The 11,994-nt window shown below is 39.1% G+C and overlaps 1 long non-coding RNA gene across 1 annotated transcript; it reads left to right on the forward strand.

Moving 5' to 3' along the window:
• The first annotated feature begins 2,232 nt into the window (after positions 1–2,232).
• Positions 2,233–11,123, forward strand: LOC149124813 (uncharacterized). Its single transcript, XR_016211550.1, has 3 exons — positions 2,233–2,691; positions 10,475–10,509; positions 10,805–11,123. It is a non-coding gene; the product is annotated as an uncharacterized LOC149124813 (long non-coding RNA).
• The last annotated feature ends 871 nt before the right edge of the window (positions 11,124–11,994 follow it).

Raw genomic sequence — 11,994 nt, forward strand, 5'->3', positions numbered from 1 at the left:
TCTGGTAGTTGCGACCTTTTGGGAAATGGACTAGTGGATGGAAGATTGATATCTCTCTCCTTCTATGTATCTCTGCCTTTCAAATAAATAAATAAGTAAATATTTTTCTTAAAAAACTACATTAGTAAGGAGTGATAATCATGGTTGGTATTGAAATAAATTCACTTTCTGTCTCCTATTGAATGAATTTTGCTCTGCAGAATTCCTCCCATGGTCAGCATCTCCACTGGACATGCACGCTGGAAGAACACGTTGTGCTACAGTTAGCACTTCCGGGCAGCAGTAGTTCAGACTTCGAAGTCTTGGGCTTCACTGCTAACCTAGCTTTGCTGCTTTATTTGCCGTGTTCCCTTAGACACGCTACCTAATTTATCCCTGCTTTAGTTTCTTTATCTGAAAAAAGCAAATAGTAATTGTATTACATTTTAAGCTGATAGCTAACAGCAAGATTGTATGTACTGTTAATACAAAGCCCTCACTTCCTAAGCACTTAATGGACACTAACTATAATTATAAGTGTCCTGTCGATTGTCAGAGAGTGGCAGTTAACCCCTAAGTCACTTTTTAAATACATGTTCTTCTGGTTGAATCAGATGCAAAGAACTTTTCTTTTAGCCACCTGGACCTATTATTCTGCCTCCCTTACATGATCCATGGCTTATTTTCATCCTGTATAAAGGTGATTAAGGTTCTCATCCTCTATTAAAATAAAAGAACCTGGGGCTGGTACTATGGTATAGCGGGTAAAGCTGATGCCTGCAGTGCCGGCATCCTATCTGGGCACCGGTTGGAGTCTCAGCTGCTCCACTTCTGATCCAGCTCTCTGCCATGACCTGGGAAAGAAGTAGAAGATGGCCCAAGTCTTTGAGCACCTGCACTGCTGTAGGAGACCCGGACGAAGCTCCTGGCTCCTGGTTTCTGATCAGCACAGTTCCAGCCATTCCAGCAATTTGGGGAGGGAACCAGTAGATGGAAGATCTCCCCCTTCTCTCTGTCTTTGCATCTCTATAACTCTGCCTTTCAAATAAATGAATAAATGTTTAAAAAAATCCTATAAAGAATAAAAGAACCTTTCTTAGATTCTTTGTCCTGTAAGTATGAATCTCTTCTCCTTTCTTACTCCAGTTTCATCTCCTCTCTCATTCCTAAATATTCCCTCAGTTTCTAATTAACTGTATCCTCGTAAATACTTTAAAATATTTATTTATGATAGAGGGAGACACTGAGCAGGAAAGAGGGCTCCCATCTTCTGGTTCACTTCCTAAATGACTACAACAGTTGGAGTTGTGATGGGAATGAGTTTGGGAGCCATGACAAGATATCCCGCATGGGTGGCAAGGACTCAGTTATTTGAGCCATTACCACGGCCTCCCACGATCTGAATCAGCAGGAAGTTAGAACTGAGTCAGGAGCCAGGACTGGGAGTTGACACAGGCACTCTGGTGTGGAATGTGGGCTCCTTAATTGCTAGGCTAAATGCCCACTTCCACAAATAGTTACTGAGGGATTTATGTGCTGGACACCATGCGTGTGATGGGGATACGCTGATAAATAAGACACACCCAGACTGTCCAGCATGGATATCCTGCCTCTACATTCTGCTGAAACTCCTTTGCCTACCAGTTCCCAAAGACCTCCTAATTAAAGAGCTTAATGACTGTGCTGTCCTTGGCTTTCACGCCATCATCTCTCTGGGTCATTTCCTCCCTCTAAGAACTTACCAATTAGTTTCCTTAGGGAACTCCTTTTAATTACACTTTCAGTGTTCTCTAGGGTTTCATATTTGACTCTCTGCTTCTGGGCTCTCCACGGTAGCATTTTCAGTTGTTTATAAGATATTCTGACCTGTGGTTAAATGCCAGATCCCAAAGAGAGCTCACAGCCATCACACTCAAAGTTACTCAGCCTGTCTCTGTCTCTTCCAAATTTGCTCCTGTCTGGCCTTTGCTACTTCACTTAAAAGGCTGACCATCGACCCCTCCATTCCCCAAGCTTGAAACCTGGGAATCATCTGCAATGTCTATCTCTTTCTTACACACTAAGTGCAATTGATCCAGTGCCACTGACTTTGCCCTCTTTAGAGCTCTTTAATCTCCATCCCCTAGCCTATTTGTACGCCTTTGTGTGGATCTTTCTTGCCGCTTAATCTTTTCAGCCATGCCTAATCTACCTAATTGGTAAATTGAGCTAAATAAAAACGGAATCTACATCTTCCGCCATCTGGCCCCGTTTTCCTCTAATAGCACCCACAGCTTTTTCTCCCAGGTGCTGCGAGTTGAATTGTGTGACATGAAATACATGTGTTGACCCCCCCTGTCTCCACCTGTGGCTGCGTTTGGAGATTGGCCTTTAGGAGGTAATGAGGATTAAATGAAGCCCTATTCTGATAGGAGTTGTGATGTTATTAGAAGAGAGGAGAGAGAGAGAGAGAGAGAGAGAGAGAGAGAGATACAGAGAGAGAGAGAGAGAGAGATACAGAGAGAGATACAGAGAGAGAGAGAGAGAGAGAGAGAGAGAGAGAAGCACTTCCTTTGCCATGTGTGGAGATCTGGTGTGAAGCCAGGAAGAAAGCCTTCATCAGTTGGCGCCTTGATCTGAGAATTGCAGCCTCCATAGCTATAAGAAAACAAGCAGCTATTGGTAAATCCAGCACCCCAAGGACACGAACACACCGTACCCCAGGTGTTTCAGGTAAACTCAGATAATAACTTCTGACCATTAGTTGTTTGACAATATGATGCACCCTCTCTTCCTCTGTCCAGAATTTTCCTTTCTGCTTCCCTCAGGTATGAAATTCCCGCCATCCTCTAAGAGCAAGTTCAGTTATTTCCTTCTTTAACTTTCTTAAATGTCCTCACACTCACAGGAGCCGCAATAGTAACATGGACTCTCAGGACATATGTACTGGTTATATTATAGCAATAACAACATTGTGCTTTTACATTCCTCTGTCCTAAGAGTAACTTTCCTAAGCCAGAGAAACTTTGCTTTATCCTTCTCTATAGTTCTCTATATTCAGACTCTTCTGAGTTCGAATAAATCCTATCAAATGAACTAATGAGTTGACCAATGAAGAAAACTATGGAAGTGTAATGCATTTCCCTAAGCTAAACTTAGGGATGCTAAGAACTAGTGTTCTGTAGAGTACACCCTTTTTTGTGCTACTAATTTACTAATTTATTCAATGTTATTTATAAAATAGCTGTTAACTTGTACTGTTCAGCAAGGAGGAGATTGGTGAGCTAAAAGTAAAGCATTTTCTCTATAAGTAGTTTAGTTTTGGTATTTTAATGGCACCGATGGAGGAAAAGTATAACTATCCATTCTAAACATAATGGTTTCCAAAAATTACTTAAGGTGTTGCATTATAGATCTCAAAGAATAACAGTGGGTTTGCATAAAAACAGTTGAAATGTTCCCGTTTTGGAAACCAAGATCTCCTAATATCTTATGTAAAGGACTGATGACCATAATCGTAGTTACAGCTGTCATAATAAACTAAATTTAGAGTCTGAAGATAATATTTGCAGAGGCAGTAGTAATAACCAATGGTTTTAGCTGAAGACAAAAGATAATCCTAATGTTAATAATGTTAGAATAATGCAGCCAATGTAATTTCATGTTTTTAATGGTCTACCAGGAAATAATAATGTATCTTAGCTTTGGTTCCAAATTTTAACCTGGTATAATTTGCACCTTGTTTTTATAGTTTATTGTTGTGAATAGTAACTTTAAACAAGTTTGTCTTAGTTCTAATGAAATTCGAGATTCGGATGATTCTTTTTATTTCTGTAGTGTCTGTTGTTACGTTTCCTTTTTCATCTCTGATTTTATTGATTTGGGTCTTTTCTTTTTTTAATTAGTTGGGCCAATCTACTTGTTGAGTGAATAGGGAGTAAAGACACATGCAAATAAAGAAATGCATTTGGAGAAAAAGATTCAACTTTTGTGGTTACTTAAGCCAGAACGGGTATTGATTTGAATCATTAATTATGTGATACATCTCATAATTTGTACTATGAATAACTTTTTGTAATGGACATTGAAGCTGTGGACTTGCTCAACTGCAGTGGGTGGTCCCCTTAGTCCTCTTAGCACCTCTTGTTGGACCACTCTCTCAGACCGGGTAGACTTGCACCACTTCTGTAGTGTCTACCACTTTCTATTGAATAGCTACAAAAGGCTGGGCCTACTCTAGGACAGTATCTCCATGCTTTGTAAAGACTCCAGGTTTTTGACTTTACCCTGTCCCAGCCCTGGCTGTTGCAGGCACTTTGGAAGTAATCCAGAAATGGAAGACTTCTTTCTGTCAGTATGCCTCTGTCTCTGCTTTTCATATAGACAAAAGTACAGTGAATTGAGGCTCCTCCGTTTCACAGGTCAGGTTTACTTCACTCTTAATCTGTGATCAGAAAGACGATTGTGGTTGACTTCTCTGTTTTTTGCTCCACTTTTATACTCTGTTAATTTCACCCACACCCCTGCTCAGGGTCAGGCTCTTAGGGGAGGAAGGAGAGTTATGAGCGCAGAGATGTTTCTATTCAGTTGTGCACTTACAATCTGGCATCGGTGTTCCCTGGATGTGGCAGATGCCAAAGACTTCCTTTTTATTTATTGTGGGATCTTTTTATGGATTATTAGGAAATTATCATGGCTAGAGTACTCCAAAGTCATTTTTCTTGATGCTTATCACTAATCCGTTCTCATTCTCCTCCCCACTGCTGCTGCTAGGGTCCCTTTATTCCTCTAGAAAGGCACTGTGGGAGACAGATAAGCCCTGGGGAACTGGCTTTGATTTACTCCCAGGGAGTCCACGTCTGGACCACTGGTGTACATGTCTGTTGGGGCTACCCCAACAAAGTGGTAGAGGTACTGGGGAGGGAACTTCAACATAAATATGTTGAGAGGATGTGTTTACCCAATAACAACTAGAAATACAGGTGTTCAGGACTTCTGCACTGAATTCTGCGAGTTCAGGGAGTTACCAACAAAGCCTCCAGTTGGCTTCTTCACGTGATCTTTCCATGTGTAAGTCAGACATGCTTTTTAGTCCTGCAGATCCCAGAAGACCCATACCAAATTTTGCCAAGGGTTCTCTTGTTTATAAGACTAAGTCTTGGTATCCTCCACTTGGTTCCTGGAAGTACCATTTTCAAAGAAATATTCATAGTAGCATCTCCATTTCTTATTTTTATACCTAATGGGAGGGATGCAGGTTGGTTGGTCATGGTAGGATGGCAGGGAGAGGGGGAGCTTCCAGTGCTATGACTGTCATCCTGCTGTCTGTGGCCTTTCAGACTTCTCTAGAAACACTCACACTATTGCCAGCAATACCTTAGTGAGCGTAAGTGTGCTATCGCTGCTTATATCCATAGTATTCCCTAAATAAATGTCTGGAAGTAATTTTATGGTGTCTTATGAAAACAGAACATTTTATTTTAATGTACTTAAGGTTATTAATCTTTATGATTAGTGCTTTGAGGTCTTTTTTAACTTTTATTTAATAAATATTAATTTACAAAGTACAACTTTTGAATTATAGCAGCTTTCCCTCCCATAACCTCCTTCCCACCCGCAACCATCACATCTCCCACTCCCTCTCCCATCCCATTCTTCATAACAATTCATTTTCAAATATCATTATATACAGAACATCAACTAAGGATATACTAAGCAAAGATTTCAACAGACTGCGCCCACAAAGACACACAAAGTATAGAGTACTGTTTGGCTAGTAGTTTTACCATTAATTCGCATAGTTTAACACATTAAGGACAGAGATCCTACATGGGGAGTAAGTGCACAGTGACTCCCATTTTTGATTTAACAATTGACACTCTTATTTATGAGTCAGTAATCACCTAAGGCTCTTGTCATGAGCTGCCAAGGCTATGGAAGCCTCTTGAGTTCTCAAACTCTGATCTTATTTAGACAAGGTCATAGTCAAAGTGGAAGTTCTTTCCTCCCTTCAGAGAAAGGTACCTCCTTCTTTGATGACCTGTTCTTTCCACTGGGATCTCACTCGCAGAGATCTTTCATTTAGGTTTGGTTTGGTGTTTGTTTTTTTTTTTTTTTTTTTTTGCCACGTCTTGGCATTGCATGCTTGCGAAACTCTCATGGGGTTTTTAGCCCGATCCGAATGCCTTCAGGGCTGATTCTGAGGCCAGAGTGCTGTTTAGGGCATTTGCCATTCTATGAGTCTGCTGTGTATCCTGCTTCCCATGTAGGATCATTTTCTCCTTTTTAATTCTATCAATTATTATTTTCAGACACTGGTCTTATTTTTGTAATCTCTTTGACACTTATTCCTATCATTATGATCAGTTATGAACTTAAACTGATCACTTTAACAAGTGAGATGGCATTGGTACATGCCACCTTGATGGGACTGAATTGGAATCTCCTGGCACAATTCTAGCTCTACCATTAGGGGTAAGTCCGAGTGAGCACATGAGGTCTTAATTTTATAAAATATTCTCTGATCAAAAAACAATGTATTTGTGGATTTTATGTTCCCCCAAGTATGTAAAGACCTTAATTTCACAATTGTTTTCAATTTATAAAACAAAAATTCTGAAGCAGTGGAAGAGTTCCAATATATTCCACACTCAGCTTCCTCTATTGTAAACATCTTGCATTAATGAAATACTTGTCACAATCTGTAAATTACACCCAGATTCTCCTATTATTAATATCTCATTTGTCACAATCAATTAACCACACTGATATTCCTCTATTTTTTTATCCATATTCCCTCTGCCCCTCCCATTTTTCTGAGCATCTAATAATTGTCATTTTTTAAGACTGAGGTCTTTTTTAGTTCCTACATGTAAGGGAAGACATGCAGTATTTACCTGTTTGTGTCTGACTTGTTTCAGTTAACGTGATGTCCTCCAGTTCTATTCATTTTGCTATAGATGGCAGGCTTTGTTCTTTTTTATGGCTTAATAATATTCATTGTATATATAATATATATATATATCCATTGTATATATAAACCACTTTTTTTTTAAATTCGTTCATCTGAAGATGGACATCTTGGTTAATTCTGTATGTTGGGTATTGTGAGCAGTGCCAAAATAAACAAAGTATAATATGTATCTCTTCAATAAAATGATTTCATGTCTTTTGAATATATACAGTAGTAAGATTGCCGTTTATATGGTAGTTCTGTTTTTTATTTGAAAGGGCAGAGTTGCAGAGATGGGAAGGAGGGAAAGAGGAAGGGGGAAGAGAGAGAGACAGAGACAGACAGAGAATATGAAAATGAATCTTCCATATGCTGATTTCCTCTCCAAATGATTGCAGTGGCCTGGGCTGGGCCAGACCACAGCCAAATCTAGAACTCCATCTGTGCCTCCCATGTGGGTGGCGAGGGCCCAGCATCTTCCTCTGCCTTCCCAGGCACATTACCAGAGAGCTGGGTAGGAAATGGAGCAGCTGGAACTAGAACCTGCGCTCATATGGGATGCTGGCATGCAGGCGGCGGCTCAACTTACTGAACCACAACGCCAGCCCCTATTTCTAGTTTAAGAGAAAGTCTTCATCCTGTTTTCCGAAGTGGCTGTACTAATTTATATTCCCACAAAGAATAAGTAATAGTTCCCCTTTTTTACATCCTTTGTTCTCCATAGTTTTTGTTAGTCTCTGTCACTGTGATAATAGCTAATCTCACAAAGGTGAGATGGTATCTCATTGTGGTTTTTTGATTTTAAGTTCCCTTATGGCTAATGACATTGAGCATTTTCTCATATATTAGTAGCCTATTTTCCTCTTTTGGGAAATGTCTATTCAATTTCTTTAGTTGAAAATATTTTTATTTGAAGATATTAAAATGTCTGTATTTAGGTTTAAACATTTAGAATCAATTATCTTTTGAAATTTATGGTTTGGGTTATGCATTCACTTTTTCTATGTGGGCACGTAAGAGTTGTTCCAGTACTGTTTACTGAATAGCCTATCTGTCCACTGTCTTTCACCCACTGAGTGTGTTCACAAGGCTGTTTTGATCTCAGCATATCTTTTTGTTGATTCTGAGAGCACCACTCACACTGCCATAGTTACTGTTGCTTTCTGATTTGTCTAGGTATCTTATGGGGAAGTTCCTTAAAACTTCTTTTCAATCAAATTGTCGTAGCCATTCTTCACCCTTGACTGTTTGCTATGAATTTTCACATCAGCTTCTCGGCTTCTCTAAAATGTTACGTGGAGATCTTGTTTAGAAATGCATGAAATGTGTGGATCACTTAGGAGATAACTGACATTTTTATGCAGTTTCACATGCATGAATATATTCAGGCATTTCAGCAGTTCCTATAAACTATTAAATTTTCTAAGCTCTTAAAGATGTCCTGTTGCCTTTTTATTGTTCAATACATTATAGGTTAAAACCTGACAGAATCATAAAGTTTATCTGAGAAAAAGCCGGCAGTGGAACGCAGGTTTCCTGTCTTGTCCCTTTTCTGGATGCTTCGCACTGTGCCAGGTTTTAAGCCCTCAGAGAGAGATTATTAGGTTGAAAGTACTGAGGAGTGGGTATACATGAGACAGAAGGCATTTCAGTTCATTGAATGATGAATCGAGCTCATCAATGGCATTGAAAAAATATTTTCTTTGAATTGCATGTGTACAGGCTCCTGAAGACCAAAGGATTAAACCTTGTTAACCAGTTGCTTACTTGGTGAGTCTGCAGTGCGATTTAGCTTCATAGTGATGTTTACTCAAAGAACTAAAAGCAAAAAACGGTGGAAACTAAAGACTGCCAATATCATCCTTTACTAATCTAATCTGTAGTTTTGAGAAATATTCCATTGTGTCATTTGGCATAGAATGACCTTTGTTATTCTTGATTCAGTGACTCCTCATCAGCATTGATTAACTTCTGTGGTCAGGTGGTCTACCAGGTGCTTAGCATGCAAGGATGATGTGACAGTCTAGAACACCTGTTGGTGCTGTACACAGAGATGATGGCGGGTGTACGCAGAGGGCACAGTGAGCACTCTCAGGAATGGATGACTGCTTCTACACTGGGTTGCTTCACAGTCGAATTTCCCAGGTAGATGACTATTACCGGGATGGAATAGAGAAGGAAGAACCTTGAGTGTAGGCAAAGGGTGAACCGTGAATCTGGAAGCCTAAAGTGTTCTAGAATGTTAAAGAGACTGCAAGTAGTTTTTAAAGTTTGGAATAAAGCATGAAAGGACTTTGAGCAGAGTAAAGCACAAAAAAATTAGCAGAAATCAGATCTTTTTTTAAACTTTTATTTAGTGAATATAAATTTGCAAAGTACAGTTTATGGATTACAATGGCTCCTCCCCCCCCATAATTTCACTCCCACTGGCACCCCTCCCATCTCCTGCTCCCTCTCCCCTTCCATTCACATCAAGATTCATTTTCAATTCTCTTTATATACAGAAGATCGATTTAGTATCTATTAAGTAAAGATTTCATCAGTTCGCACCCACACAGAAACACAAAGTGTAATACTGTTTCAGTACTAGTTATAGCATTGCTTCACGTTGGACAACACATTAAGGACAAAGATCCCACATGAGGAGTAAGTGCACAGTAACTCCTGTTGTTGACTTAACAATTTGACACTCTTGTTTATGGCATCAGTAATCACCCTAGGCTCTTGTCATGAGTTTCCAAGGCTATGGAAGCCCCCTGAGTTCACCAACTCTGATCTTATTTAGACAAGGTCATAGTCAAAGTGGAAGTTCTCTCCTCCCTTCAGAGAAAGGTACCTCCTTCTTTGATGGCCCCGAGAAACCAGATCTTGGCTCCTTTGTCTTCTGTTCTAGGAATGTGGATACTGTAGGCAGTAGAAAAAAGAAATAAACTAGGGGGAGAACTGAGTGAGGAAAACCCCACTCTAGCTTAGGGAAAGCAGAATTAGAGTCATGTGGAACAGACAAGTGCAGCACCGTGAGCAGGAGGACTGCGCGGCTGAGATCCAGATACAGCACGGGAAGTAGGACAAAGAATGAATGAACTGGAGAGACATTAAAATGGTAGAATCACCAGGATTTTGGGATATTTTTATGTGGAGACTAAGGACGTAGGGGCTCATAGTCAGTTGTAAGTCTGAAAAATATGTCGGTTTCCGGTCTGGGAAATCGGATGAATACAGCTGATGTGCTCCAGTCCCGTAATGTTACTGCTCTTCCTCCCAGTTACATTTGGTGTATGTGATGGATGTAGGTTCCATTACTTAGCAGGGGACTGTACGTTGAATGTAGGTATTGTCTTGATGTACACTGTAATGTATTATGAGAGATTACATTTCAGAATTTCTATTTGAAAACGGTTTCTCAGAGCACCTATGATAAACAATGAAGTGCTGCCATTAGTTTGCCTCTGTTAGGACCCAAGGCATAGATCAATATCAATAGCTCGTTGTTACAACTCCATTGAGAAACTTTTCTTAAAGATTTATATTTAAGTTTTTTTTTTTTTTTTTTTTTTTTTGTAGAAATAGAACTCATCCTGATTTCTGGGGATTCCCAGGTATGGAGAAACAACTAATCTGACTCAGAATTGCCTATAATATTGTGTAGCTATGCTTATGTTTTCTTTTCTATCAAAAAATTCAATAAGCTGTAAGAAAAACTTTTATGTTACTTGTCAGGCTGAGAAAAATTAACACTTTGAGTTACAAGTCACCTGGATACTTACAACAAATTACTTGCATGAGCATTCACTGGAAAAGAATAATAGATATCACACTATGTATAAATAATCAAAGTGTCACAAACACTAAAGTTTTAGAAAAAAAAACTCAAAAAAAATTCACCTGTAAAAGTTTTTACAGGGACCAGTGCTGTGGCACAGCAGGTTAACACCCCAGTCTGCAGTGTCGGCATCCCATATGGGTGCCGATTCAAGTCCTGGCTGCTCCTCTTCTGATCCAGCTCTCTGCTGTGGTCTGGGAAAGAAGTAGAAGATGGCCCAAGTCCTGGTGCCCCTGCACCCGCATGGGAAACCTGGAGGAAGCTCCTGGCTCCTGGCTTCAGATTGGCGCAGCTCCGGCCGTTGCGGCCATCTGGGGAGTGAACCAGCGGATGGAAGACCTCTCTCTCTGTCTCCACCTCTCTCTGTAATTCTCTTTCAAATAAATAAAATAAATCTTTTAAAAAAAGTTTTTATAATCATTTTACTATGCCCTTTGTTATTTAGAAATAAGTGTTCATTTATTAAAATTATGGGAATAATATCCTTTCTTTGAAAGCATTGATTTAATTGTCTTCTACACTTTGCTACCATATATATATATATACACACACACACAATTTCTCCTACATAGAGAGTTAGAGAGTTAGTATAATATGGCTGTATCATTCTATATCATAATATAGAATGTGTGGAGGACTAGCTCTTCTCTATTAAACTACTAATGACGTCAGTTAATTTGCTAAGGTTTGGGGGGAATCATTTTCAATTTCCTATTTGATGTGTTTTATCAATGATATATTCAACTTATTTACTTATCTTTGTTTTGAGTTTATCTTATGTGATGAATTATGCGTGAGAATATTTTAGTGCTTATTATTTTTTAAAGTAGTTATAATATTAAAATAAATTTGCGAAGTTTTTAAAAGGTCATTTTTTCCTTATAATGGTCTTAAACTGAAACACTTCAATATAGGTGATTACTGTGCAGAGGTGGGGAGTGTCTGGCCCATGGGTCATATAAGGCCCATGAAATCATTTGGTCTGACTCTGCCAAGGTAATTACAGTTGAGATTTGAAATTCAGCAACTGGATGGCAGGCTAATTTTTAAGTTGATAATTTTGCGTGGCCTATGTGATGTTATAAATATCCAAGTGGCCCTTGGTGGAAGAAGGTTTTCCACCCTGATGGAGGATCACACTTGTATAGTGAAAGTGGTCCATTTTGATGATTAATTTTTAATTTTTAAAAATTTAATGTATTTTAATTTGTAAAATATTTATTAATTTACTTGAAATCCAGAGTTACACAGATAGAAGAGA

The sequence above is a fragment of the Oryctolagus cuniculus genome, chromosome 8, assembly GCF_051225735.1.
Source record: "Oryctolagus cuniculus isolate XC-2025 breed Fujian yellow rabbit chromosome 8, ASM5122573v1, whole genome shotgun sequence".
In the NCBI taxonomy this organism is placed as follows: domain Eukaryota; kingdom Metazoa; phylum Chordata; class Mammalia; order Lagomorpha; family Leporidae; genus Oryctolagus; species Oryctolagus cuniculus.